Genomic DNA, 27,706 nt, shown 5'->3' with positions numbered 1-27,706 from the left:
AAGGGATTTCTTACACATTCCTTGCTTATCTTCAAATGCTATTTGATTGAATTGTTATCATTTTGTACAATAGTATCATTCCTAAGTATTCAGATTGACAACTCTAGTATTTCCAATCTCACATCACCCAAAACAAAGCTCTCTCTTTTGCTCCATTTCTTGTGAGAAAGTGCTTCCTGTTTTGGGCATTGTAGGCATTGGGTAACATCATCCATAATGTTAGATTTACCTTAGGATCTACTGCCTTCATTAGTTTCCATAGTAGACTCATTTTAGAGATATAATTTACTTGTTTTTAGCAAGTAAAGTGATGTTTTATAATTGCTTTGATTGTATTTAATTGCTACATGAATTACTTTTCATTGTTTTATGCATTGGTAGCACTATTCAGAATTCAGATCAACAGCTTTTATAATTCCAATCTCACATCGCCTAAAACAAAGTTCTCTCTTATGTTCAATTCCTGCTGAGAAAGTGTTTACTGTTTTGGGCAATGTATGCATTGGATAACATCATCCAGGCTGTTAGATTTTCTTTGGGATTTACTGACTTTCAGCATCTCAGTTTCCATAGAAGTCTCATGTCAATGCTATCCTTTACCTTCTTTTTAGTAAGTAAAGAAAATATCATAAAATCTCTGCTTTTATTTAATTGTTACATTTAGCATATTAAAACTTTCTTCTTTACTTTTAGCATATTAAACCTTTCTTTGGTTGTTGTGCAATGGCTGTATATGTTTTATGCCATTATTGGCAACACACTTTCTTTCAATATTCATTTTTACATTTCTCATATTTAAATCTATTCATACATCACATTACAGTTGTATTTTACTGCAGCAAAGCCCCACAATATTTTGTTTGAAAGTTAATATCAGGGATGTTCTCATTTTAAAGAACTGTTAAGGTTTCTTATAGAGCACCTTTTATTTCTGTTTGTTCAAAAGATAAATGGTTTGGAAAACCAATAAATATAAGCTCATACTTTCTGTTTTCCAATAGCTGCACTTCAATTTTTTTTCCCATGTATAATATTTTGATCATTATCATAAATTAAGTTTACAAAGTAATAGGGTAATTACAAAATAAGTGGTCAATTATCTACAGTAAACAAGTCCTTTGGCCTCTCATGAATTTTCTGAAAGGGAGTTTCAACCAAACTATACCTTTTGTAATGCAGAGAGTTTCTCACATATATTTTAATTAAGAAGCACACCCATTTGTCCTAAACACTGATTGCATTACTCCTCTTTTGGGCAAAACAAACACAATATCCCTTCACATGTGATTGGCTACTGACTGTAGTGGTTAACCTTATAAAAGATTACACATGCAAGGAAGCTTAGATGAACTTTGGACATAAACTGAAGACAAACATACTAAGACAGCTCCACTTTTGGATGGGTATGTAGACAAGCAACACCATTCAATCTAGAAAAATATTCCTTTTTGAAAAGGTAAAAGAAGCTGAATAGTTTAACTGAATCTTTCATTAACTTAAGGAAGCTCTCCGATGCTATCTACCTCAGGTGAGAAACAGGTTTCTGTTTTAGCCATATTAGAAATAGGATAAATATACAACTAGCTTATGTTTTTGGTTTTATAAACTTCTATAACTTTTTCTTTTCAGTTTCCTGAATGGTCAAAAATAATTTTAATACTCTTTTACTTGAAAGAGTGCTTCCTAAGTCGCTGATTGGAAGATTAAGATATTTGGAATTATTATCAACTTAATTTTTGGCTTTCGACTATTGTTTAAATTATTAACATCTTTTAGGCATTTAATTTACATCTATATTAATTCCAATCAAACATCACCCAAAACAAAGCTCTGTCTTTTGTTCCATTTCTAGTGAGAAAGTGCTTCTTGTTTTGGGCTTTGTAGGCATTGGATAACACCATCCCGACTTTTAAATTTACCTTTGAATTTACTGCCTTATATCTTATCAGTTTCCAGAGATGTCTCATGTCAATGTTATCATTTACTACTATTAAGAAAATAAAGGGATTTCTTACACATTCCTTGCTTATCTTCAAATGCTATTTGATTGAATTGTTATCATTTTGTACAATAGTATCATTCCTAAGTATTCAGATTGACAACTCTAGTATTTCCAGTCTCACATTACCCAAAACAAAGCTCTCTTTTGTTCCATTTCTGGTGAGAAAGTGCTTCCTGTTTTGGGCATTGTAGGCATTGGATAACATCATCCAGACTTTTAAATTTACCTTAGGATTTACTGCCTTATAACTTATCAGTTTCCAGAGATGTCTCATTTCAATGTTATCATTTACTACTATTAAGAAAATAAAGGGATTTCTTACACATTCCTTGCTTATCATCAAATGCTATTTGATTGAATTGTTATCATTTTGTACAATAGTATCATTCCTAAGTATTCAGACTGACAACTCTAGTATTTCCTATCTCACATCACCCAAACAAAGCTCTCTCTTTTGTTCCATTTCTGGTGAGAAAGTGCTTCCTGTTTTGGGCATTGTAGGCATTGGATAACATCATCCAGACATTTAAATTTACCTTAGGATTTACTGCCTTATAACTTATCAGTTTCCGGAGATGTCTCATTTCAATGTTATCATTTACTACTATTAAGAAAATAAAGGTCATTTCTTACACATTCCTTGCTTATCTTCAAATGCTATTTGATTGAATTGTTATCATTTTGTACAATAGTATCAATCCTAAGTATTCAGATTGACAACTCTAGTATTTCCTATCTCACATCACCCAAACAAAGCTCTCTCTTTTGCTCCATTTCTGGTGAGAAAGTGCTTCCTGTTTTGGGCATTGTAGGCATTGGGTAACATCATCCATAATGTTAGATTTACCTTAGGATCTACTGCCTTCATTAGTTTCCATAGTAGACTCATTTTAGAGATATAATTTACTTGTTTTTAGCAAGTAAAGTGATGTTTTATAATTGCTTTGATTGTATTTAATTGCTACATGAATTACTTTTCATTGTTTTATGCATTGGTAGCACTATTCAGAATTCAGATCTACAGCTTTTATAATTCCAATCTCACATCACCTAAAACAAAGCTCTCTCTTATGTTCAATTCCTGCTGAGAAAGTGTTTACTGTTTTGGGCAATGTATGCATTGGATAACATCATCCAGGCTGTTAGATTTTCTTTGGGATTTACTGACTTTCAGCATCTCAGTTTCCATAGAAGTCTCATGTCAATGCTATCCTTTACCTTCTTTTTAGTAAGTAAAGAATATATCATAAAATCTCTGCTTTTATTTAATTGTTACATTTAGCATATTAAAACTTTCTTCTTTACTTTTAGCATATTAAACCTTTCTTTGGTTGTTGTGCAATGGCTGTATATTTTTTATGCCATTATTGGCAACACACTTTCTTTCAATATTCATTTTTACATTTCTCATATTTAAATCTATTCATACATCACATTACAGTTGTATTTTACTGCAGCAAAGCACCACAATATTTTGTTTGAAAGTAAATATCAGGGATGTTCTCATTTTAAAGAACTGTTAAGGTTTCTTATAGAGCACCTTTTATTTCTGTTTGATCAAAAGATAAATGGTTTGGAAAACCAATAAATATAAGCTCATGCTTTTTGTTTTACAATAGCTGCACTTCAATTTTTTTAGCCATGTATAATATTTTGATCATTATCATATATTAAGTTTACAAAGTAATAGTGTAATTACAAAATAAGTGGTCAATTATCTACAGTAAACAAGTCCTTTGGCCTCTCATGAATTTTCTGAAAGGGAGTTTCAACCAAACTATACCTTTTCTTATGCAGAGAGTTTCTCACGTATATTTTAATTAAGAAGCACACCCATTTGTCCTAAATACTGATTGCATTACTTCTCTTTTGGGCAAAACAAACACAATATCCCTTCACATGTAATTGGCTACTGACTGTAGTGCTTAACTTTATAAAAGATTACACATGCAAGGAAGCTTAGATGAACTTTGGACATAAACTGAAGACAAACATACTAAGACAGCTCCACTTTTGGATGGGTATGTAGACAAGCAACACCATTCAATCTAGAAAAATATTCCTTTTTGAAAAGGTAAAAGAAGCTGAATAGTTTAACTGAATCTTTCATTAACTTAAGGAAGCTCTCCGATGCTCTCTACCTCAGGTGAGAAACAGGTTTCTGTTTTGGCCATATTAGAAATAGGATAAATATACAACTAGCTTATGTTTTTGGTTTTATAAACTTCTATAACTTTTTCTTTTCAGTTTCCTGAATGGTCAAAAATAATTTTAATACTCTTTACTTGAAGAAGTGCTTCCTAAGTCACCGATTGGAAGATTAAAATATTTGGAATTATTATCAACTTAATTTTTGGCTTTCGACTATTGTTTAAATTATTTACATTGTTTAGGCATTTAATTTACATCTATATTAATTCCAATCAAACATCACCCAAAACTAAGCTCTGTCTTTTGTTCCATTTCTGGAGAGAAAGTGCTTCTTGTTTTGGGCTTTGTAGGCATTGGATAACACCATCCCGACTTTTAAATTTACCTTTGAATTTACTGCCTTATAACTTATCAGTTTCCAGAGATGTCTCATGTCAATGTTATCATTTACTACTATTAAGAAAATAAAGGGATTTCTTACACATTCCTTGCTTATCTTCAAATGCTATTTGATTGAATTGTTATCATTTTGTACAATAGTATCATTCCTAAGTATTCAGATTGACAACTCTAGTATTTCCAGTCTCACATCACCCAAAACAAAGCTCTCTTTTGTTCCATTTCTGGTGAGAAAGTGCTTCCTGTTTTGGGCATTGTAGGCATTGGATAACATCATCCAGACTTTTAAATTTACCTTAGGATTTACTGCCTTATAACTTATCAGTTTCCAGAGATGTCTCATTTCAATGTTATCATTTACTACTATTAAGAAAATAAAGGGATTTCTTACACATTCCTTGCTTATCATCAAATGCTATTTGATTGAATTGTTATCATTTTGTACAATAGTATCATTCCTAAGTATTCAGACTGACAACTCTAGTATTTCCTATCTCACATCACCCAAACAAAGCTCTCTCTTTTGTTCCATTTCTGGTGAGAAAGTGCTTCCTGTTTTGGGCATTGTAGGCATTGGATAACATCATCCAGACATTTAAATTTACCTTAGGATTTACTGCCTTATAACTTATCAGTTTCCGGAGATGTCTCATTTCAATGTTATCATTTACTACTATTAAGAAAATAAAGGTCATTTCTTACACATTCCTTGCTTATCTTCAAATGCTATTTGATTGAATTGTTATCATTTTGTACAATAGTATCAATCCTAAGTATTCAGATTGACAACTCTAGTATTTCCATTCTCACATCACCCAAAACAAAGCTCTCTCTTTTGCTCCATTTCTGGTGAGAAAGTGCTTCCTGTTTTGGGCATTGTAGGCATTGGGTAACATCATCCATAATGTTAGATTTACCTTAGGATCTACTGCCTTCATTAGTTTCCATAGTAGACTCATTTTAGAGATATCATTTACTTGTTTTTAGCAAGTAAAGTGATGTTTTATAATTGCTTTGATTGTATTTAATTGCTACATGAATTACTTTTCATTGTTTTATGTATTGGTAGCACTATTCAGAATTCAGATCTACAGCTTTTATAATTCCAATCTCACATCACCTAAAACAAAGCTCTCTCTTATGTTCAATTCCTGCTGAGAAAGTGTTTACTGTTTTGGGCAATGTATGCATTGGATAACATCATCCAGGCTGTTAGATTTTCTTTGGGATTTACTGACTTTCAGCATCTCAGTTTCCATAGAAGTCTCATGTCAATGCTATCCTTTACCTTCTTTTTAGTAAGTAAAGAATATATCATAAAATCTCTGCATTTATTTAATTGTTACATTTAGCATATTAAAACTTTCTTCTTTACTTTTAGCATATTAAACCTTTCTTTGGTTGTTGTGCAATGGCTGTATATGTTTTATGCCATTATTGGCAACACACTTTCTTTCAATATTCATTTTTACATTTCTCATATTTAAATCTATTCATACATCACATTACAGTTGTATTTTACTGCAGCAAAGCACCACAATATTTTGTTTGAAAGTTAATATCAGGGATGTTCTCATTTTAAAGAACTGTTAAGGTTTCTTATAGAGCACCTTTTATTTCTGTTTGATCAAAAGATAAATGGTTTGGAAAACCAATAAATATAAGCTCATGCTTTTTGTTTTACAATAGCTGCACTTCAATTTTTTAAGCCATGTATAATATTTTGATCATTATCATATATTAAGTTTACAAAGTAATAGTGTAATTACAAAATAAGTGGTCAATTATCTACAGTAAACAAGTCCTTTGGCCTCTCATGAATTTTCTGAAAGGAAGTTTCAACCAAATTATACCTTTTCTTATGCAGAGAGTTTCTCACGTATATTTTAATTAAGAAGCACACCCATTTGTCCTAAATACTGATTGCATTACTTCTCTTTTGGGCAAAACAAACACAATATCCCTTCACATGTGATTGGCTACTGACTGTAGTGCTTAACCTTATAAAAGATTACACATGCAAGGAAGCTTAGATGAACTTTGGACATAAACTGAAGACAAACATACTAAGACAGCTCCACTTTTGGATGGGTATGTAGACAAGCAACACCATTCAATCTAGAAAAATATTCCTTTTTGAAAAGGTAAAAGAAGCTGAATAGTTTAACTGAATCTTTCATTAACTTAAGGAAGCTCTCCGATGCTCTCTACCTCAGGTGAGAAACAGGTTTCTGTTTTGGCCATATTAGAAATAGTATAAATATACAACTAGCTTATGTTTTTGGTTTTATAAACTTCTATAACTTTTTCTTTTCAGTTTCCTGAATGGTCAAAAATAATTTTAATACTCTTTTACTTGAAAGAGTGCTTCCTAAGTCACTGATTGGAAGATTAAGATATTTGGATATATTATCAACTTAATTTTTGGCTTTCGACTATTGTTTAAATTATTAACATCTTTTAGGCATTTAATTTACATCTATATTAATTCCAATCAAACATCACCCAAAACTAAGCTCTGTCTTTTGTTCCATTTCTGGTGAGAAAGTGCTTCTTGTTTTGGGCTTTGTAGGCATTGGATAACACCATCCCGACTTTTAAATTTACCTTTGAATTTACTGCCTTATAACTTATCAGTTTCCAGAGATGTCTCATGTCAATGTTATCATTTACTACTATTAAGAAAATAAAGGGATTTCTTACACATTCCTTGCTTATCATCAACTGCTATTTGATTGAATTGTTATCATTTTGTACAATAGTATCAATCCTAAGTATTCAGATTGACAACTCTAGTATTTCCATTCTCACATCACCCAAAACAAAGCTCTCTCTTTTGCTCCATTTCTGGTGAGAAAGTGCTTCCTGTTTTGGGCATTGTAGGCATTGGGTAACAACATCCATAATGTTAGATTTACCTTAGGATCTACTGCCTTCATTAGTTTCCATAGTAGACTCATTTTAGAGATATCATTTACTTGTTTTTAGCAAGTAAAGTGATGTTTTATAATTGCTTTGATTGTATTTAATTGCTACATGAATTACTTTTCATTGTTTTATGCATTGGTAGCACTATTCAGAATTCAGATCTACAGCTTTTATAATTCCAATCTCACATCACCTAAAACAAAGCTCTCTCTTATGTTCAATTCCTGCTGAGAAAGTGTTTACTGTTTTGGGCAATGTATGCATTGGATAACATCATCCAGGCTGTTAGATTTTCTTTGGGATTTACTGACTTTCAGCATCTCAGTTTCCATAGAAGTCTCATGTCAATGCTATCCTTTACCTTCTTTTTAGTAAGTAAAGAAAATATCATAAAATCTCTGCTTTTATTTAATTGTTACATTTAGCATATTAAAACTTTCTTCTTTACTTTTAGCATATTAAACCTTTCTTTGGTTGTTGTGCAATGGCTGTATATGTTTTATGCCATTATTGGCAACACACTTTCTTTCAATATTCATTTTTACATTTCTCATATTTAAATCTATTCATACATCACATTACAGTTGTATTTTACTGCAGCAAAGCACCACAATATTTTGTTTGAAAGTTAATATCAGGGATGTTCTCATTTTAAAGAACTGTTAAGGTTTCTTATAGAGCACCTTTTATTTCTGTTTGATCAAAAGATAAATGGTTTGGAAAACCAATAAATATAAGCTCATGCTTTTTGTTTTACAATAGCTGCACTTCAATTTTTTTAGCCATGTATAATATTTTGATCATTATCATATATTAAGTTTACAAAGTAATAGTGTAATTACAAAATAAGTGGTCAATTATCTACAGTAAACAAGTCCTTTGGCCTCTCATGAATTTTCTGAAAGGAAGTTTCAACCAAATTATTCCTTTTCTTATGCAGAGAGTTTCTCACGTATATTTTAATTAAGAAGCACACCCATTTGTCCTAAATACTGATTGCATTACTTCTCTTTTGGGCAAAACAAACACAATATCCCTTCACATGTGATTGGCTACTGACTGTAGTGCTTAACCTTATAAAAGATTACACATGCAAGGAAGCTTAGATGAACTTTGGACATAAACTGAAGACAAACATACTAAGACAGCTCCACTTTTGGATGGGTATGTAGACAAGCAACACCATTCAATCTAGAAAAATATTCCTTTTTGAAAAGGTAAAAGAAGCTGAATAGTTTAACTGAATCTTTCATTAACTTAAGGAAGCTCTCCGATGCTCTCTACCTCAGGTGAGAAACAGGTTTCTGTTTTGGCCATATTAGAAATAGTATAAATATACAACTAGCTTATGTTTTTGGTTTTATAAACTTCTATAACTTTTTCTTTTCAGTTTCCTGAATGGTCAAAAATAATTTTAATACTCTTTTACTTGAAAGAGTGCTTCCTAAGTCACTGATTGGAAGATTAAGATATTTGGATATATTATCAACTTAATTTTTGGCTTTCGACTATTGTTTAAATTATTAACATCTTTTAGGCATTTAATTTACATCTATATTAATTCCAATCAAACATCACCCAAAACTAAGCTCTGTCTTTTGTTCCATTTCTGGTGAGAAAGTGCTTCTTGTTTTGGGCTTTGTAGGCATTGGATAACACCATCCCGACTTTTAAATTTACCTTTGAATTTACTGCCTTATAACTTATCAGTTTCCAGAGATGTCTCATGTCAATGTTATCATTTACTACTATTAAGAAAATAAAGGGATTTCTTACACATTCCTTGCTTATCTTCAAATGCTATTTGATTGAATTGTTATCATTTTGTACAATAGTATCATTCCTAAGTATTCAGACTGACAACTCTAGTATTTCCTATCTCACATCACCCAAACAAAGCTCTCTCTTTTGTTCCATTTCTGGTGAGAAAGTGCTTCCTGTTTTGGGCATTGTAGGCATTGGATAACATCATCCAGACTTTTAAATTTACCTTAGGATTTACTGCCTTATAACTTATCAGTTTCCAGAGATGTCTCATTTCAATGTTATCATTTACTACTATTAAGAAAATAAAGGGATTTCTTACACATTCCTTGCTTATCATCAACTGCTATTTGATTGAATTGTTATCATTTTGTACAATAGTATCAATCCTAAGTATTCAGATTGACAACTCTAGTATTTCCATTCTCACATCACCCAAAACAAAGCTCTCTCTTTTGCTCCATTTCTGGTGAGAAAGTGCTTCCTGTTTTGGGCATTGTAGGCATTGGGTAACAACATCCATAATGTTAGATTTACCTTAGGATCTACTGCCTTCATTAGTTTCCATAGTAGACTCATTTTAGAGATATCATTTACTTGTTTTTAGCAAGTAAAGTGATGTTTTATAATTGCTTTGATTGTATTTAATTGCTACATTAATTACTTTTCATTGTTTTATGCATTGGTAGCACTATTCAGAATTCAGATCTACAGCTTTTATAATTCCAATCTCACATCGCCTAAAACAAAGCTCTCTCTTATGTTCAATTCCTGCTGAGAAAGTGTTTACTGTTTTGGGCAATGTATGCATTGGATAACATCATCCAGGCTGTTAGATTTTCTTTGGGATTTACTGACTTTCAGCATCTCAGTTTCCATAGAAGTCTCATGTCAATGCTATCCTTTACCTTCTTTTTAGTAAGTAAAGAAAATATCATAAAATGTCTGCTTTTATTTAATTGTTACATTTAGCATATTAAAACTTTCTTCTTTACTTTTAGCATATTAAACCTTTCTTTGGTTGTTGTGCAATGGCTGTATATGTTTTATGCCATTATTGGCAACACACTTTCTTTCAATATTCATTTTTACATTTCTCATATTTAAATCTATTCATACATCACATTACAGTTGTATTTAACTGCAGCAAAGCACCACAATATTTTGTTTGAAAGTTAATATCAGGGATGTTCTCATTTTAAAGAACTGTTAAGGTTTCTTATAGAGCACCTTTTATTTCTGTTTGATCAAAAGATAAATGGTTTTGAAAACCAATAAATATAAGCTCATGCTTTCTGTTTTACAATAGCTGCACTTCAATTTTTTTAGCCATGTATAATATATTGATCATTATCATATATTAAGTTTACAAAGTAATAGTGTAATTACAAAATATGTGGTCAATTATCTACAGTAAACAAGTCCTTTGGCCTCTCATGAATTTTCTGAAAGGGAGTTTCAACCAAACTATACCTTTTCTTATGCAGAGAGTTTCTCACGTATATTTTAATTAAGAAGCACACCCATTTGTCCTAAATACTGATTGCATTACTTCTCTTTTGGGCAAAACAAACACAATATCCCTTCACATGTAATTGGCTACTGACTGTACTGCTTAACCTTATAAAAGATTACACATGCAAGGAAGCTTAGATGAACTTTGGACATAAACTGAAGACAAACATACTAAGACAGCTCCACTTTTGGATGGGTATGTAGACAAGCAACACCATTCAATCTAGAAAAATATTCCTTTTTGAAAAGGTAAAAGAAGCTGAATAGTTTAACTGAATCTTTCATTAACTTAAGGAAGCTCTCCGATGCTCTCTACCTCAGGTGAGAAACAGGTATCTGTTTTGGCCATATTAGAAATAGGATAAATATACAACTAGCTTATGTTTTTGGTTTTATAAACTTCTATAACTTTTTCTTTTCAATTTCATGAATGGTCAAAAATAATTTTAATACTCTTTTACTTGAAGAAGTGCTTCCTAAGTCACTGATTGGAAGATTAAGATATTTGGAATTATTATCAACTTAATTTTTGGCTTTCGACTATTGTTTAAGTTATTAACATCTTTTAGGCATTTAATTTACATCTATATTAATTCCAATCAAACATCACCCAAAACTAAGCTCTCTCTTTTGTTCCATTTCTGCTGAGAAAGTACTTCCTGTTTTGGGAATTGCAGGCATTGGATAACACCATCCCGACTTTTAAATTTACCTTTGGATTTACTGCCTTATAACTTATCAGTTTCCAGAGATGTCTCATGTCAATGTTATCATTTACTACTATTAAGAAAATAAAGGGATTTCTTACACATTCCTTGCTTATCCTTCAAATGCTATTTGATTGAATTGTTATCATTTTGTACAATAGTATCATTCCTAAGTATTCAGATTGACAACTCTAGTATTTCCAATCTCACATCACCCAAAACTAAGCTCTCTCTTTTGTTCCTTTTCTGGTGAGAAAGTGCTTCCTGTTTTGGGCATTGTAGGCATTGGATAACACCATCCCGACTTTTAAATTTACCTTTGGATTTACTGCCTTATAACTTATCAGTTTCCAGAGATGTCTCATGTCAGTGTTATCATTTACTACTATTAAGAAAATAAAGGGATTTCTTACACATTCCTTGCTTATCCTTCAAATGCTATTTGATTGAATTGTTATCATTTTGTACAATAGTATCATTCCTAAGTATTCAGATTGACAACTCTAGTATTTCCAATCTCACATCACCCAAAACTAAGCTCTCTCTTTTGTTCCTTTTCTGGTGAGAAAGTGCTTCCTGTTTTGGGCATTGTAGGCATTGGATAACACCATCCCGACTTTTAAATTTACCTTTGGATTTACTGCCTTATAACTTATCAGTTTCCAGAGATGTCTCATGTCAATGTTATCATTTACTACTATTAAGAAAATAAAGGGATTTCTTACACATTCCTCGCTAATCTTCAAATGCTACTTGATTGAATTGTTATCATTTTGTACAATAGTATCATTCCTAAGTATTCAGATTGACAACTCTAGTATTTCCTATCTTACATCACCCAAAACAAAGCTCTCTCTTTTGTTCCATTTCTGGTGAGAAAGTGCTTCCTGTTTTGGGCATTGTAGGCATTGGATAACATCATCCAGACTTTTAAATTTACCTTAGGATTTAATGCCTTATAACTTATCAGTTTCCAGAGATGTCTCATTTCAATGTTATCATTTACTACTATTAAGAAAATAAAGGTAATTTCTTACACATTCCTTGCTTATCTTCAAATGCTATTTGATTGAATTGTTATCATTTTGTACAATAGTATCAATCCTAAGTATTCAGATTGACAACTCTAGTATTTCCAATCTCACATCACCCAAAACAAAGCTCTCTCTTTTGCTCCATTTCTGGTGAGAAAGTGCTTCCTGTTTTGGGCATTGTAGGCATTGGGTAACATCATCCATAATGTTAAATTTACCTTAGGATCTACTGCCTTCATTAGTTTCCATAGTAGACTCATTTTAGAGATATCATTTACTTGTTTTTAGCAAGTAAAGTGATGTTTTATAATTGCTTTGATTGTATTTAATTGCTACATTAATTACTTTTCATTGTTTTATGCATTGGTAGCACTATTCAGAATTCAGATCTACAGCTTTTATAATTCCAATCTCACATCGCCTAAAACAAAGCTCTCTCTTATGTTCAATTCCTGCTGAGAAAGTGTTTACTGTTTTGGGCAATGTATGCATTGGATAACATCATCCAGGCTGTTAGATTTTCTTTGGGATTTACTGACTTTCAGCATCTCAGTTTCCATAGAAGTCTCATGTCAATGCTATCCTTTACCTTCTTTTTAGTAAGTAAAGAAAATATCATAAAATCTCTGCTTTTATTTAATTGTTACATTTAGCATATTAAAACTTTCTTCTTTACTTTTAGCATATTAAACCTTTCTTTGGTTGTTGTGCAATGGCTGTATATGTTTTATGCCATTATTGGCAACACACTTTCTTTCAATATTCATTTTTACATTTCTCATATTTAAATCTATTCATACATCACATTACAGTTGTATTTTACTGCAGCAAAGCACCACAATATTTTGTTTGAAAGTTAATATCAGGGATGTTCTCATTTTAAAGAACTGTTAAGGTTTCTTATAGAGCACCTTTTATTTCTGTTTGATCAAAAGATAAATGGTTTGGAAAACCAATAAATATAAGCTCATGCTTTTTGTTTTACAATAGCTGCACTTCAATTTTTTTAGCCATGTATAATATTTTGATCATTATCATATATTAAGTTTACAAAGTAATAGTGTAATTACAAAATAAGTGGTCAATTATCTACAGTAAACAAGTCCTTTGGCCTCTCATGAATTTTCTGAAAGGGAGTTTCAACCAAACTATACCTTTTCTTATGCAGAGAGTTTCTCACGTATATTTTAATTAAGAAGCACACCCATTTGTCCTAAATACTGATTGCATTACTTCTCTTTTGGGCAAAACAAACACAATATCCCTTCACATGTAATTGGCTACTGACTGTAGTGCTTAACTTTATAAAAGATTACACATGCAAGGAAGCTTAGATGAACTTTGGACATAAACTGAAGACAAACATACTAAGACAGCTCCACTTTTGGATGGGTATGTAGACAAGCAACACCATTCAATCTAGAAAAATATTCCTTTTTGAAAAGGTAAAAGAAGCTGAATAGTTTAACTGAATCTTTCATTAACTTAAGGAAGCTCTCCGATGCTCTCTACCTCAGGTGAGAAACAGGTTTCTGTTTTGGCCATATTAGAAATAGGATAAATATACAACTAGCTTATGTTTTTGGTTTTATAAACTTCTATAACTTTTTCTTTTCAGTTTCCTGAATGGTCAAAAATAATTTTAATACTCTTTACTTGAAGAAGTGCTTCCTAAGTCACTGATTGGAAGATTAAAATATTTGGAATTATTATCAACTTAATTTTTGGCTTTCGACTATTTTTTAAATTATTAACATCGTTTAGCCATTTAATTTACATCTATATTAATTCCAATCAAACATCACCCAAAACTAAGCTCTGTCTTTTGTTCCATTTCTGGAGAGAAAGTGCTTCTTGTTTTGGGCTTTGTAGGCATTGGATAACACCATCCCGACTTTTAAATTTACCTTTGAATTTACTGCCTTATAACTTATCAGTTTCCAGAGATGTCTCATGTCAATGTTATCATTTACTACTATTAAGAAAATAAAGGGATTTCTTACACATTCCTTGCTTATCTTCAAATGCTATTTGATTGAATTGTTATCATTTTGTACAATAGTATCATTCCTAAGTATTCAGATTGACAACTCTAGTATTTCCAGTCTCACATCACCCAAAACAAAGCTCTCTTTTGTTCCATTTCTGGTGAGAAAGTGCTTCCTGTTTTGGGCATTGTAGGCATTGGATAACATCATCCAGACTTTTAAATTTACCTTAGGATTGACTGCCTTATAACTTATCAGTTTCCAGAGATGTCTCATTTCAATGTTATCATTTACTACTATTAAGAAAATAAAGGGATTTCTTACACATTCCTTGCTTATCATCAAATGCTATTTGATTGAATTGTTATCATTTTGTACAATAGTATCATTCCTAAGTATTCAGACTGACAACTCTAGTATTTCCTATCTCACATCACCCAAACAAAGCTCTCTCTTTTGTTCCATTTCTGGTGAGAAAGTGCTTCCTGTTTTGGGCATTGTAGGCATTGGATAACATCATCCAGACATTTAAATTTACCTTAGGATTTACTGCCTTATAACTTATCAGTTTCCGGAGATGTCTCATTTCAATGTTATCATTTACTACTATTAAGAAAATAAAGGTCATTTCTTACACATTCCTTGCTTATCTTCAAATGCTATTTGATTGAATTGTTATCATTTTGTACAATAGTATCAATCCTAAGTATTCAGATTGACAACTCTAGTATTTCCATTCTCACATCACCCAAAACAAAGCTCTCTCTTTTGCTCCATTTCTGGTGAGAAAGTGCTTCCTGTTTTGGGCATTGTAGGCATTGGGTAACATCATCCATAATGTTAGATTTACCTTAGGATCTACTGCCTTCATTAGTTTCCATAGTAGACTCATTTTAGAGATATCATTTACTTGTTTTTAGCAAGTAAAGTGATGTTTTATAATTGCTTTGATTGTATTTAATTGCTACATGAATTACTTTTAATTGTTTTATGTATTGGTAGCACTATTCAGAATTCAGATCTACAGCTTTTATAATTCCAATCTCACATCACCTAAAACAAAGCTCTCTCTTATGTTCAATTCCTGCTGAGAAAGTGTTTACTGTTTTGGGCAATGTATGCATTGGATAACATCATCCAGGCTGTTAGATTTTCTTTGGGATTTACTGACTTTCAGCATCTCAGTTTCCATAGAAGTCTCATGTCAATGCTATCCTTTACCTTCTTTTTAGTAAGTAAAGAATATATCATAAAATCTCTGCTTTTATTTAATTGTTACATTTAGCATATTAAAACTTTCTTCTTTACTTTTAGCATATTAAACCTTTCTTTGGTTGTTGTGCAATGGCTGTATATGTTTTATGCCATTATTGGCAACACACTTTCTTTCAATATTCATTTTTACATTTCTCATATTTAAATCTATTCATACATCACATTACAGTTGTATTTTACTGCAGCAAAGCACCACAATATTTTGTTTGAAAGTTAATATCAGGGATGTTCTCATTTTAAAGAACTGTTAAGGTTTCTTATAGAGCACCTTTTATTTCTGTTTGATCAAAAGATAAATGGTTTGGAAAACCAATAAATATAAGCTCATGCTTTTTGTTTTACAATAGCTGCACTTCAATTTTTTAAGCCATGTATAATATTTTGATCATTATCATATATTAAGTTTACAAAGTAATAGTGTAATTACAAAATAAGTGGTCAATTATCTACAGTAAACAAGTCCTTTGGCCTCTCATGAATTTTCTGAAAGGGAGTTTCAACCAAATTATACCTTTTCTTATGCAGAGAGTTTCTCACGTATATTTTAATTAAGAAGCACACCCATTTGTCCTAAATACTGATTGCATTACTTCTCTTTTGGGCAAAACAAACACAATATCCCTTCACATGTAATTGGCTACTGACTGTAGTGCTTAACCTTATAAAAGATTACACATGCAAGGAAGCTTAGATGAACTTTGGACATAAACTGAAGACAAACATACTAACACAGCTCCACTTTTGGATGGGTATGTAGACAAGCAACACCATTCAATCTAGAAAAATATTCCTTTTTGAAAAGGTAAAAGAAGCTGAATAGTTTAACTGAATCTTTCATTAACTTAAGGAAGCTCTCCGATGCTCTCTACCTCAGGTGAGAAACAGGTTTCTGTTTTGGCCATATTAGAAATAGTATAAATATACAACTAGCTTATGTTTTTGGTTTTATAAACTTCTATAACTTTTTCTTTTCAGTTTCCTGAATGGTCAAAAATAATTTTAATACTCTTTTACTTGAAAGAGTGCTTCCTAAGTCACTGATTGGAAGATTAAGATATTTGGAATTATTATCAACTTAATTTTTGGCTTTCGACTATTGTTTAAATTATTAACATCTTTTAGGCATTTAATTTACATCTATATTAATTCCAATCAAACATCACCCAAAACTAAGCTCTGTCTTTTGTTCCATTTCTGGTGAGAAAGTGCTTCTTGTTTTGGGCTTTGTAGGCATTGGATAACACCATCCCGACTTTTAAATTTACCTTTGAATTTACTGCCTTATAACTTATCAGTTTCCAGAGATGTCTCATGTCAATGTTATCATTTACTACTATTAAGAAAATAAAGGGATTTCTTACACATTCCTTGCTTATCTTCAAATGCTATTTGATTGAATTGTTATCATTTTGTACAATAGTATCATTCCTAAGTATTCAGACTGACAACTCTAGTATTTCCTATCTCACATCACCCAAACAAAGCTCTCTCTTTTGTTCCATTTCTGGTGAGAAAGTGCTTCCTGTTTTGGGCATTGTAGGCATTGGATAACATCATCCAGACTTTTAAATTTACCTTAGGATTTACTGCCTTATAACTTATCAGTTTCCAGAGATGTCTCATTTCAATGTTATCATTTACTACTATTAAGAAAATAAAGGGATTTCTTACACATTCCTTGCTTATCATCAAATGCTATTTGATTGAATTGTTATCATTTTGTACAATAGTATCAATCCTAAGTATTCAGATTGACAACTCTAGTATTTCCATTCTCACATCACCCAAAACAAAGCTCTCTCTTTTGCTCCATTTCTGGTGAGAAAGTGCTTCCTGTTTTGGGCATTGTAGGCATTGGGTAACAACATCCATAATGTTAGATTTACCTTAGGATCTACTGCCTTCATTAGTTTCCATAGTAGACTCATTTTAGAGATATCATTTACTTGTTTTTAGCAAGTAAAGTGATGTTTTATAATTGCTTTGATTGTATTTAATTGCTACATGAATTACTTTTCATTGTTTTATGCATTGGTAGCACTATTCAGAATTCAGATCTACAGCTTTTATAATTCCAATCTCACATCACCTAAAACAAAGCTCTCTCTTATGTTCAATTCCTGCTGAGAAAGTGTTTACTGTTTTGGGCAATGTATGCATTGGATAACATCATCCAGGCTGTTAGATTTTCTTTGGGATTTACTGACTTTCAGCATCTCAGTTTCCATAGAAGTCTCATGTCAATGCTATCCTTTACCTTCTTTTTAGTAAGTAAAGAAAATATCATAAAATGTCTGCTTTTATTTAATTGTTACATTTAGCATATTAAAACTTTCTTCTTTACTTTTAGCATATTAAACCTTTCTTTGGTTGTTGTGCAATGGCTGTATATGTTTTATGCCATTATTGGCAACACACTTTCTTTCAATATTCATTTTTACATTTCTCATATTTAAATCTATTCATACATCACATTACAGTTGTATTTTACTGCAGCAAAGCACCACAATATTTTGTTTGAAAGTTAATATCAGGGATGTTCTCATTTTAAAGAACTGTTAAGGTTTCTTATAGAGCACCTTTTATTTCTGTTTGATCAAAAGATAAATGGTTTGGAAAACCAATAAATATAAGCTCATGCTTTTTGTTTTACAATAGCTGCACTTCAATTTTTTTAGCCATGTATAATATTTTGATCATTATCATATATTAAGTTTACAAAGTAATAGTGTAATTACAAAATAAGTGGTCAATTATCTACAGTAAACAAGTCCTTTGGCCTCTCATGAATTTTCTGAAAGGGAGTTTCAACCAAACTATACCTTTTCTTATGCAGAGAGTTTCTCACGTATATTTTAATTAAGAAGCACACCCATTTGTCCTAAATACTGATTGCATTACTTCTCTTTTGGGCAAAACAAACACAATATCCCTTCACATGTAATTGGCTACTGACTGTAGTGCTTAACTTTATAAAAGATTACACATGCAAGGAAGCTTAGATGAACTTTGGACATAAACTGAAGACAAACATACTAAGACAGCTCCACTTTTGGATGGGTATGTAGACAAGCAACACCATTCAATCTAGAAAAATATTCCTTTTTGAAAAGGTAAAAGAAGCTGAATAGTTTAACTGAATCTTTCATTAACTTAAGGAAGCTCTCCGATGCTATCTACCTCAGGTGAGAAACAGGTTTCTGTTTTGGCCATATTAGAAATAGGATAAATATACAACTAGCTTATGTTTTTGGTTTTATAAACTTCTATAACTTTTTCTTTTCAGTTTCCTGAATGGTCAAAAATAATTTTAATACTCTTTACTTGAAGAAGTGCTTCCTAAGTCACTGATTGGAAGATTAAAATATTTGGAATTATTATCAACTTAATTTTTGGCTTTCGACTATTGTTTAAATTATTAACATCGTTTAGGCATTTAATTTACATCTATATTAATTCCAATCAGACATCACCCAAAACTAAGCTCTCTCTTTTGTTCCATTTCTGGTGAGAAAGTGCTTCCTGTTTTGGGCATTGTAGGCATTGGATAACACCATCCCGACTTTTAAATTTACCTTTGGATTTACTGCCTTATAACTTATCAGTTTCCAGAGATGTCTCATGTCAATGTTATCATTTACTACTATTAAGAAAATAAAGGGATTTCTTACACATTCCTTGCTTATCCTTCAAATGCTATTTGATTGAATTGTTATCATTTTGTACAATAGTATCATTCCTAAGTATTCAGATTGACAACTCTAGTATTTCCAATCTCACATCACCCAAAACTAAGCTCTCTCTTTTGTTCCTTTTCTGGTGAGAAAGTGCTTCCTGTTTTGGGCATTGTAGGCATTGGATAACACCATCCCGACTTTTAAATTTACCTTTGGATTTACTGCCTTATAACTTATCAGTTTCCAGAGATGTCTCATGTCAAAGTTATCATTTACTACTATTAAGAAAATAAAGGGATTTCTTACACATTCCTCGCTAATCTTCAAATGCTACTTGATTGAATTGTTATCATTTTGTACAATAGTATCATTCCTAAGTATTCAGATTGACAACTCTAGTATTTCCTATCTTACATCACCCAAAACAAAGCTCTCTCTTTTGTTCCATTTCAGGTGAGAAAGTGCTTCCTGTTTTGGGCATTGTAGGCATTGGATAACATCATCCAGACTTTTAAATTTACCTTAGGATTTACTGCCTTATAACTTATCAGTTTCCGGAGATGTCTCATTTCAATGTTATCATTTACTACTATTAAGAAAATAAAGGTAATTTCTTACACATTCCTTGCTTTTCTTCAAATGCTATTTGATTGAATTGTTATCATTTTGTACAATAGTATCATTCCTAAGTATTCAGACTGACAACTCTAGTATTTCCTATCTCACATCACCCAAACAAAGCTCTCTCTTTTGTTCCATTTCTGGTGAGAAAGTGCTTCCTGTTTTGGGCATTGTAGGCATTGGATAACATCATCCAGACTTTTAAATTTACCTTAGGATTTACTGCCTTATAACTTATCAGTTTCCAGAGATGTCTCATTTCAATGTTATCATTTACTACTATTAAGAAAATAAAGGGATTTCTTACACATTCCTTGCTTATCATCAACTGCTATTTGATTGAATTGTTATCATTTTGTACAATAGTATCAATCCTAAGTATTCAGATTGACAACTCTAGTATTTCCATTCTCACATCACCCAAAACAAAGCTCTCTCTTTTGCTCCATTTCTGGTGAGAAAGTGCTTCCTGTTTTGGGCATTGTAGGCATTGGGTAACAACATCCATAATGTTAGATTTACCTTAGGATCTACTGCCTTCATTAGTTTCCATAGTAGACTCATTTTAGAGATATCATTTACTTGTTTTTAGCAAGTAAAGTGATGTTTTATAATTGCTTTGATTGTATTTAATTGCTACATTAATTACTTTTCATTGTTTTATGCATTGGTAGCACTATTCAGAATTCAGATCTACAGCTTTTATAATTCCAATCTCACATCGCCTAAAACAAAGCTCTCTCTTATGTTCAATTCCTGCTGAGAAAGTGTTTACTGTTTTGGGCAATGTATGCATTGGATAACATCATCCAGGCTGTTAGATTTTCTTTGGGATTTACTGACTTTCAGCATCTCAGTTTCCATAGAAGTCTCATGTCAATGCTATCCTTTACGTTCTTTTTAGTAAGTAAAGAAAATATCATAAAATGTCTGCTTTTATTTAATTGTTACATTTAGCATATTAAAACTTTCTTCTTTACTTTTAGCATATTAAACCTTTCTTTGGTTGTTGTGCAATGGCTGTATATGTTTTATGCCATTATTGGCAACACACTTTCTTTCAATATTCATTTTTACATTTCTCATATTTAAATCTATTCATACATCACATTACAGTTGTATTTAACTGCAGCAAAGCACCACAATATTTTGTTTGAAAGTTAATATCAGGGATGTTCTCATTTTAAAGAACTGTTAAGGTTTCTTATAGAGCACCTTTTATTTCTGTTTGATCAAAAGATAAATGGTTTTGAAAACCAATAAATATAAGCTCATGCTTTCTGTTTTACAATAGCTGCACTTCAATTTTTTTAGCCATGTATAATATTTTGATCATTATCATATATTAAGTTTACAAAGTAATAGTGTAATTACAAAATAAGTGGTCAATTATCTACAGTAAACAAGTCCTTTGGCCTCTCATGAATTTTCTGAAAGGGAGTTTCAACCAAACTATACCTTTTCTTATGCAGAGAGTTTCTCACGTATATTTTAATTAAGAAGCACACCCATTTGTCCTAAATACTGATTGCATTACTTCTCTTTTGGGCAAAACAAACACAATATCCCTTCACATGTAATTGGTTACTGACTGTACTGCTTAACCTTATAAAAGATTACACATGCAAGGAAGCTTAGATGAACTTTGGACATAAACTGAAGACAAACATACTAAGACAGCTCCACTTTTGGATGGGTATGTAGACAAGCAACACCATTCAATCTAGAAAAATATTCCTTTTTGAAAAGGTAAAAGAAGCTGAATAGTTTAACTGAATCTTTCATTAACTTAAGGAAGCTCTCCGATGCTCTCTACCTCAGGTGAGAAACAGGTATCTGTTTTGGCCATATTAGAAATAGGATAAATATACAACTAGCTTATGTTTTTGGTTTTATAAACTTCTATAACTTTTTCTTTTCAATTTCATGAATGGTCAAAAATAATTTTAATACTCTTTTACTTGAAGAAGTGCTTCCTAAGTCACTGATTGGAAGATTAAGATATTTGGAATTATTATCAACTTAATTTTTGGCTTTCGACTATTGTTTAAGTTATTAACATCTTTTAGGCATTTAATTTACATCTATATTAATTCCAATCAAACATCACCCAAAACTAAGCTCTCTCTTTTGTTCCATTTCTGCTGAGAAAGTACTTCCTGTTTTGGGAATTGCAGGCATTGGATAACACCATCCCGACTTTTAAATTTACCTTTGGATTTACTGCCTTATAACTTATCAGTTTCCAGAGATGTCTCATGTCAATGTTATCATTTACTACTATTAAGAAAATAAAGGGATTTCTTACACATTCCTTGCTTATCCTTCAAATGCTATTTGATTGAATTGTTATCATTTTGTACAATAGTATCATTCCTAAGTATTCAGATTGACAACTCTAGTATTTCCAATCTCACATCACCCAAAACTAAGCTCTCTCTTTTGTTCCTTTTCTGGTGAGAAAGTGCTTCCTGTTTTGGGCATTGTAGGCATTGGATAACACCATCCCGACTTTTAAATTTACCTTTGGATTTACTGCCTTATAACTTATCAGTTTCCAGAGATGTCTCATGTCAGTGTTATCATTTACTACTATTAAGAAAATAAAGGGATTTCTTACACATTCCTTGCTTATCCTTCAAATGCTATTTGATTGAATTGTTATCATTTTGTACAATAGTATCATTCCTAAGTATTCAGATTGACAACTCTAGTATTTCCAATCTCACATCACCCAAAACTAAGCTCTCTCTTTTGTTCCTTTTCTGGTGAGAAAGTGCTTCCTGTTTTGGGCATTGTAGGCATTGGATAACACCATCCCGACTTTTAAATTTACCTTTGGATTTACTGCCTTATAACTTATCAGTTTCCAGAGATGTCTCATGTCAATGTTATCATTTACTACTATTAAGAAAATAAAGGGATTTCTTACACATTCCTCGCTAATCTTCAAATGCTACTTGATTGAATTGTTATCATTTTGTACAATAGTATCATTCCTAAGTATTCAGATTGACAACTCTAGTATTTCCTATCTTACATCACCCAAAACAAAGCTCTCTCTTTTGTTCCATTTCTGGTGAGAAAGTGCTTCCTGTTTTGGGCATTGTAGGCATTGGATAACATCATCCAGACTTTTAAATTTACCTTAGGATTTACTGCCTTATAACTTATCAGTTTCCGGAGATGTCTCATTTCAATGTTATCATTTACTACTATTAAGAAAATAAAGGTAATTTCTTACACATTCCTTGCTTATCTTCAAATGCTATTTGATTGAATTGTTATCATTTTGTACAATAGTATCAATCCTAAGTATTCAGATTGACAACTCTAGTATTTCCAATCTCACATCACCCAAAACAAAGCTCTCTCTTTTGCTCCATTTCTGGTGAGAAAGTGCTTCCTGTTTTGGGCATTGTAGGCATTGGGTAACATCATCCATAATGTTAAATTTACCTTAGGATCTACTGCCTTCATTAGTTTCCATAGTAGACTCATTTTAGAGATATCATTTACTTGTTTTTAGCAAGTAAAGTGATGTTTTATAATTGCTTTGATTGTATTTAATTGCTACATTAATTACTTTTCATTGTTTTATGCATTGGTAGCACTATTCAGAATTCAGATCTACAGCTTTTATAATTCCAATCTCACATCGCCTAAAACAAAGCTCTCTCTTATGTTCAATTCCTGCTGAGAAAGTGTTTACTGTTTTGGGCAATGTATGCATTGGATAACATCATCCAGGCTGTTAGATTTTCTTTGGGATTTACTGACTTTCAGCATCTCAGTTTCCATAGAAGTCTCATGTCAATGCTATCCTTTACCTTCTTTTTAGTAAGTAAAGAAAATATCATAAAATCTCTGCTTTTATTTAATTGTTACATTTAGCATATTAAAACTTTCTTCTTTACTTTTAGCATATTAAACCTTTCTTTGGTTGTTGTGCAATGGCTGTATATGTTTTATGCCATTATTGGCAACACACTTTCTTTCAATATTCATTTTTACATTTCTCATATTTAAATCTATTCATACATCACATTACAGTTGTATTTTACTGCAGCAAAGCACCACAATATTTTGTTTGAAAGTTAATATCGGGGATGTTCTCATTTTAAAGAACTGTTAAGGTTTCTTATAGAGCACCTTTTATTTCTGTTTGATCAAAAGATAAATGGTTTGGAAAACCAATAAATATAAGCTCATGCTTTTTGTTTTACAATAGCTGCACTTCAATTTTTTTAGCCATGTATAATATTTTGATCATTATCATAAATTAAGTTTACAAAGTAATAGTGTAATTACAAAATAAGTGGTCAATTATCTACAGTAAACAAGTCCTTTGGCCTCTCATGAATTTTCTGAAAGGGAGTTTCAACCAAACTATACCTTTTCTTATGCAGAGAGTTTCTCACGTATATTTTAATTAAGAAGCACACCCATTTGTCCTAAATACTGATTGCATTACTTCTCTTTTGGGCAAAACAAACACAATATCCCTTCACATGTAATTGGCTACTGACTGTAGTGCTTAACTTTATAAAAGATTACACATGCAAGGAAGCTTAGATGAACTTTGGACATAAACTGAAGACAAACATACTAAGACAGCTCCACTTTTGGATGGGTATGTAGACAAGCAACACCATTCAATCTAGAAAAATATTCCTTTTTGAAAAGGTAAAAGAAGCTGAATAGTTTAACTGAATCTTTCATTAACTTAAGGAAGCTCTCCGATGCTCTCTACCTCAGGTGAGAAACAGGTTTCTGTTTTGGCCATATTAGAAATAGGATAAATATACAACTAGCTTATGTTTTTGGTTTTATAAACTTCTATAACTTTTTCTTTTCAGTTTCCTGAATGGTCAAAAATAATTTTAATACTCTTTACTTGAAGAAGTGCTTCCTAAGTCACTGATTGGAAGATTAAAATATTTGGAATTATTATCAACTTAATTTTTGGCTTTCGACTATTTTTTAAATTATTAACATCGTTTAGCCATTTAATTTACATCTATATTAATTCCAATCAAACATCACCCAAAACTAAGCTCTGTCTTTTGTTCCATTTCTGGAGAGAAAGTGCTTCTTGTTTTGGGCTTTGTAGGCATTGGATAACACCATCCCGACTTTTAAATTTACCTTTGAATTTACTGCCTTATAACTTATCAGTTTCCAGAGATGTCTCATGTCAATGTTATCATTTACTACTATTAAGAAAATAAAGGGATTTCTTACACATTCCTTGCTTATCTTCAAATGCTATTTGATTGAATTGTTATCATTTTGTACAATAGTATCATTCCTAAGTATTCAGATTGACAACTCTAGTATTTCCAGTCTCACATCACCCAAAACAAAGCTCTCTTTTGTTCCATTTCTGGTGAGAAAGTGCTTCCTGTTTTGGGCATTGTAGGCATTGGATAACATCATCCAGACTTTTAAATTTACCTTAGGATTTACTGCCTTATAACTTATCAGTTTCCAGAGATGTCTCATTTCAATGTTATCATTTACTACTATTAAGAAAATAAAGGGATTTCTTACACATTCCTTGCTTATCATCAAATGCTATTTGATTGAATTGTTATCATTTTGTACAATAGTATCATTCCTAAGTATTCAGACTGACAACTCTAGTATTTCCTATCTCACATCACCCAAACAAAGCTCTCTCTTTTGTTCCATTTCTGGTGAGAAAGTGCTTCCTGTTTTGGGCATTGTAGGCATTGGATAACATCATCCAGACATTTAAATTTACCTTAGGATTTACTGCCTTATAACTTATCAGTTTCCGGAGATGTCTCATTTCAATGTTATCATTTACTACTATTAAGAAAATAAAGGTCATTTCTTACACATTCCTTGCTTATCTTCAAATGCTATTTGATTGAATTGTTATCATTTTGTACAATAGTATCAATCCTAAGTATTCAGATTGACAACTCTAGTATTTCCATTCTCACATCACCCAAAACAAAGCTCTCTCTTTTGCTCCATTTCTGGTGAGAAAGTGCTTCCTGTTTTGGGCATTGTAGGCATTGGGTAACATCATCCATAATGTTAGATTTACCTTAGGATCTACTGCCTTCATTAGTTTCCATAGTAGACTCATTTTAGAGATATCATTTACTTGTTTTTAGCAAGTAAAGTGATGTTTTATAATTGCTTTGATTGTATTTAATTGCTACATGAATTACTTTTCATTGTTTTATGTATTGGTAGCACTATTCAGAATTCAGATCTACAGCTTTTATAATTCCAATCTCACATCACCTAAAACAAAGCTCTCTCTTATGTTCAATTCCTGCTGAGAAAGTGTTTACTGTTTTGGGCAATGTATGCATTGGATAACATCATCCAGGCTGTTAGATTTTCTTTGGGATTTACTGACTTTCAGCATCTCAGTTTCCATAGAAGTCTCATGTCAATGCTATCCTTTACCTTCTTTTTAGTAAGTAAAGAATATATCATAAAATCTCTGCTTTTATTTAATTGTTACATTTAGCATATTAAAACTTTCTTCTTTACTTTTAGCATATTAAACCTTTCTTTGGTTGTTGTGCAATGGCTGTATATGTTTTATGCCATTATTGGCAACACACTTTCTTTCAATATTCATTTTTACATTTCTCATATTTAAATCTATTCATACATCACATTACAGTTGTATTTTACTGCAGCAAAGCACCACAATATTTTGTTTGAAAGTTAATATCAGGGATGTTCTCATTTTAAAGAACTGTTAAGGTTTCTTATAGAGCACCTTTTATTTCTGTTTGATCAAAAGATAAATGGTTTGGAAAACCAATAAATATAAGCTCATGCTTTTTGTTTTACAATAGCTGCACTTCAATTTTTTAAGCCATGTATAATATTTTGATCATTATCATATATTAAGTTTACAAAGTAATAGTGTAATTACAAAATAAGTGGTCAATTATCTACAGTAAACAAGTCCTTTGGCCTCTCATGAATTTTCTGAAAGGGAGTTTCAACCAAATTATACCTTTTCTTATGCAGAGAGTTTCTCACGTATATTTTAATTAAGAAGCACACCCATTTGTCCTAAATACTGATTGCATTACTTCTCTTTTGGGCAAAACAAACACAATATCCCTTCACATGTAATTGGCTACTGACTGTAGTGCTTAACCTTATAAAAGATTACACATGCAAGGAAGCTTAGATGAACTTTGGACATAAACTGAAGACAAACATACTAACACAGCTCCACTTTTGGATGGGTATGTAGACAAGCAACACCATTCAATCTAGAAAAATATTCCTTTTTGAAAAGGTAAAAGAAGCTGAATAGTTTAACTGAATCTTTCATTAACTTAAGGAAGCTCTCCGATGCTCTCTACCTCAGGTGAGAAACAGGTTTCTGTTTTGGCCATATTAGAAATAGTATAAATATACAACTAGCTTATGTTTTTGGTTTTATAAACTTCTATAACTTTTTCTTTTCAGTTTCCTGAATGGTCAAAAATAATTTTAATACTCTTTTACTTGAAAGAGTGCTTCCTAAGTCACTGATTGGAAGATTAAGATATTTGGAATTATTATCAACTTAATTTTTGGCTTTCGACTATTGTTTAAATTATTAACATCTTTTAGGCATTTAATTTACATCTAT

Source organism: Taudactylus pleione, unplaced genomic scaffold, assembly GCF_031769625.1.
Source record: "Taudactylus pleione unplaced genomic scaffold, aTauple2 ptg000025l, whole genome shotgun sequence".
NCBI lineage: Eukaryota > Metazoa > Chordata > Amphibia > Anura > Myobatrachidae > Taudactylus > Taudactylus pleione.
The sequence above is the reverse complement of the archived record's forward strand: the minus strand, read 5'-3'. Positions refer to the sequence as shown.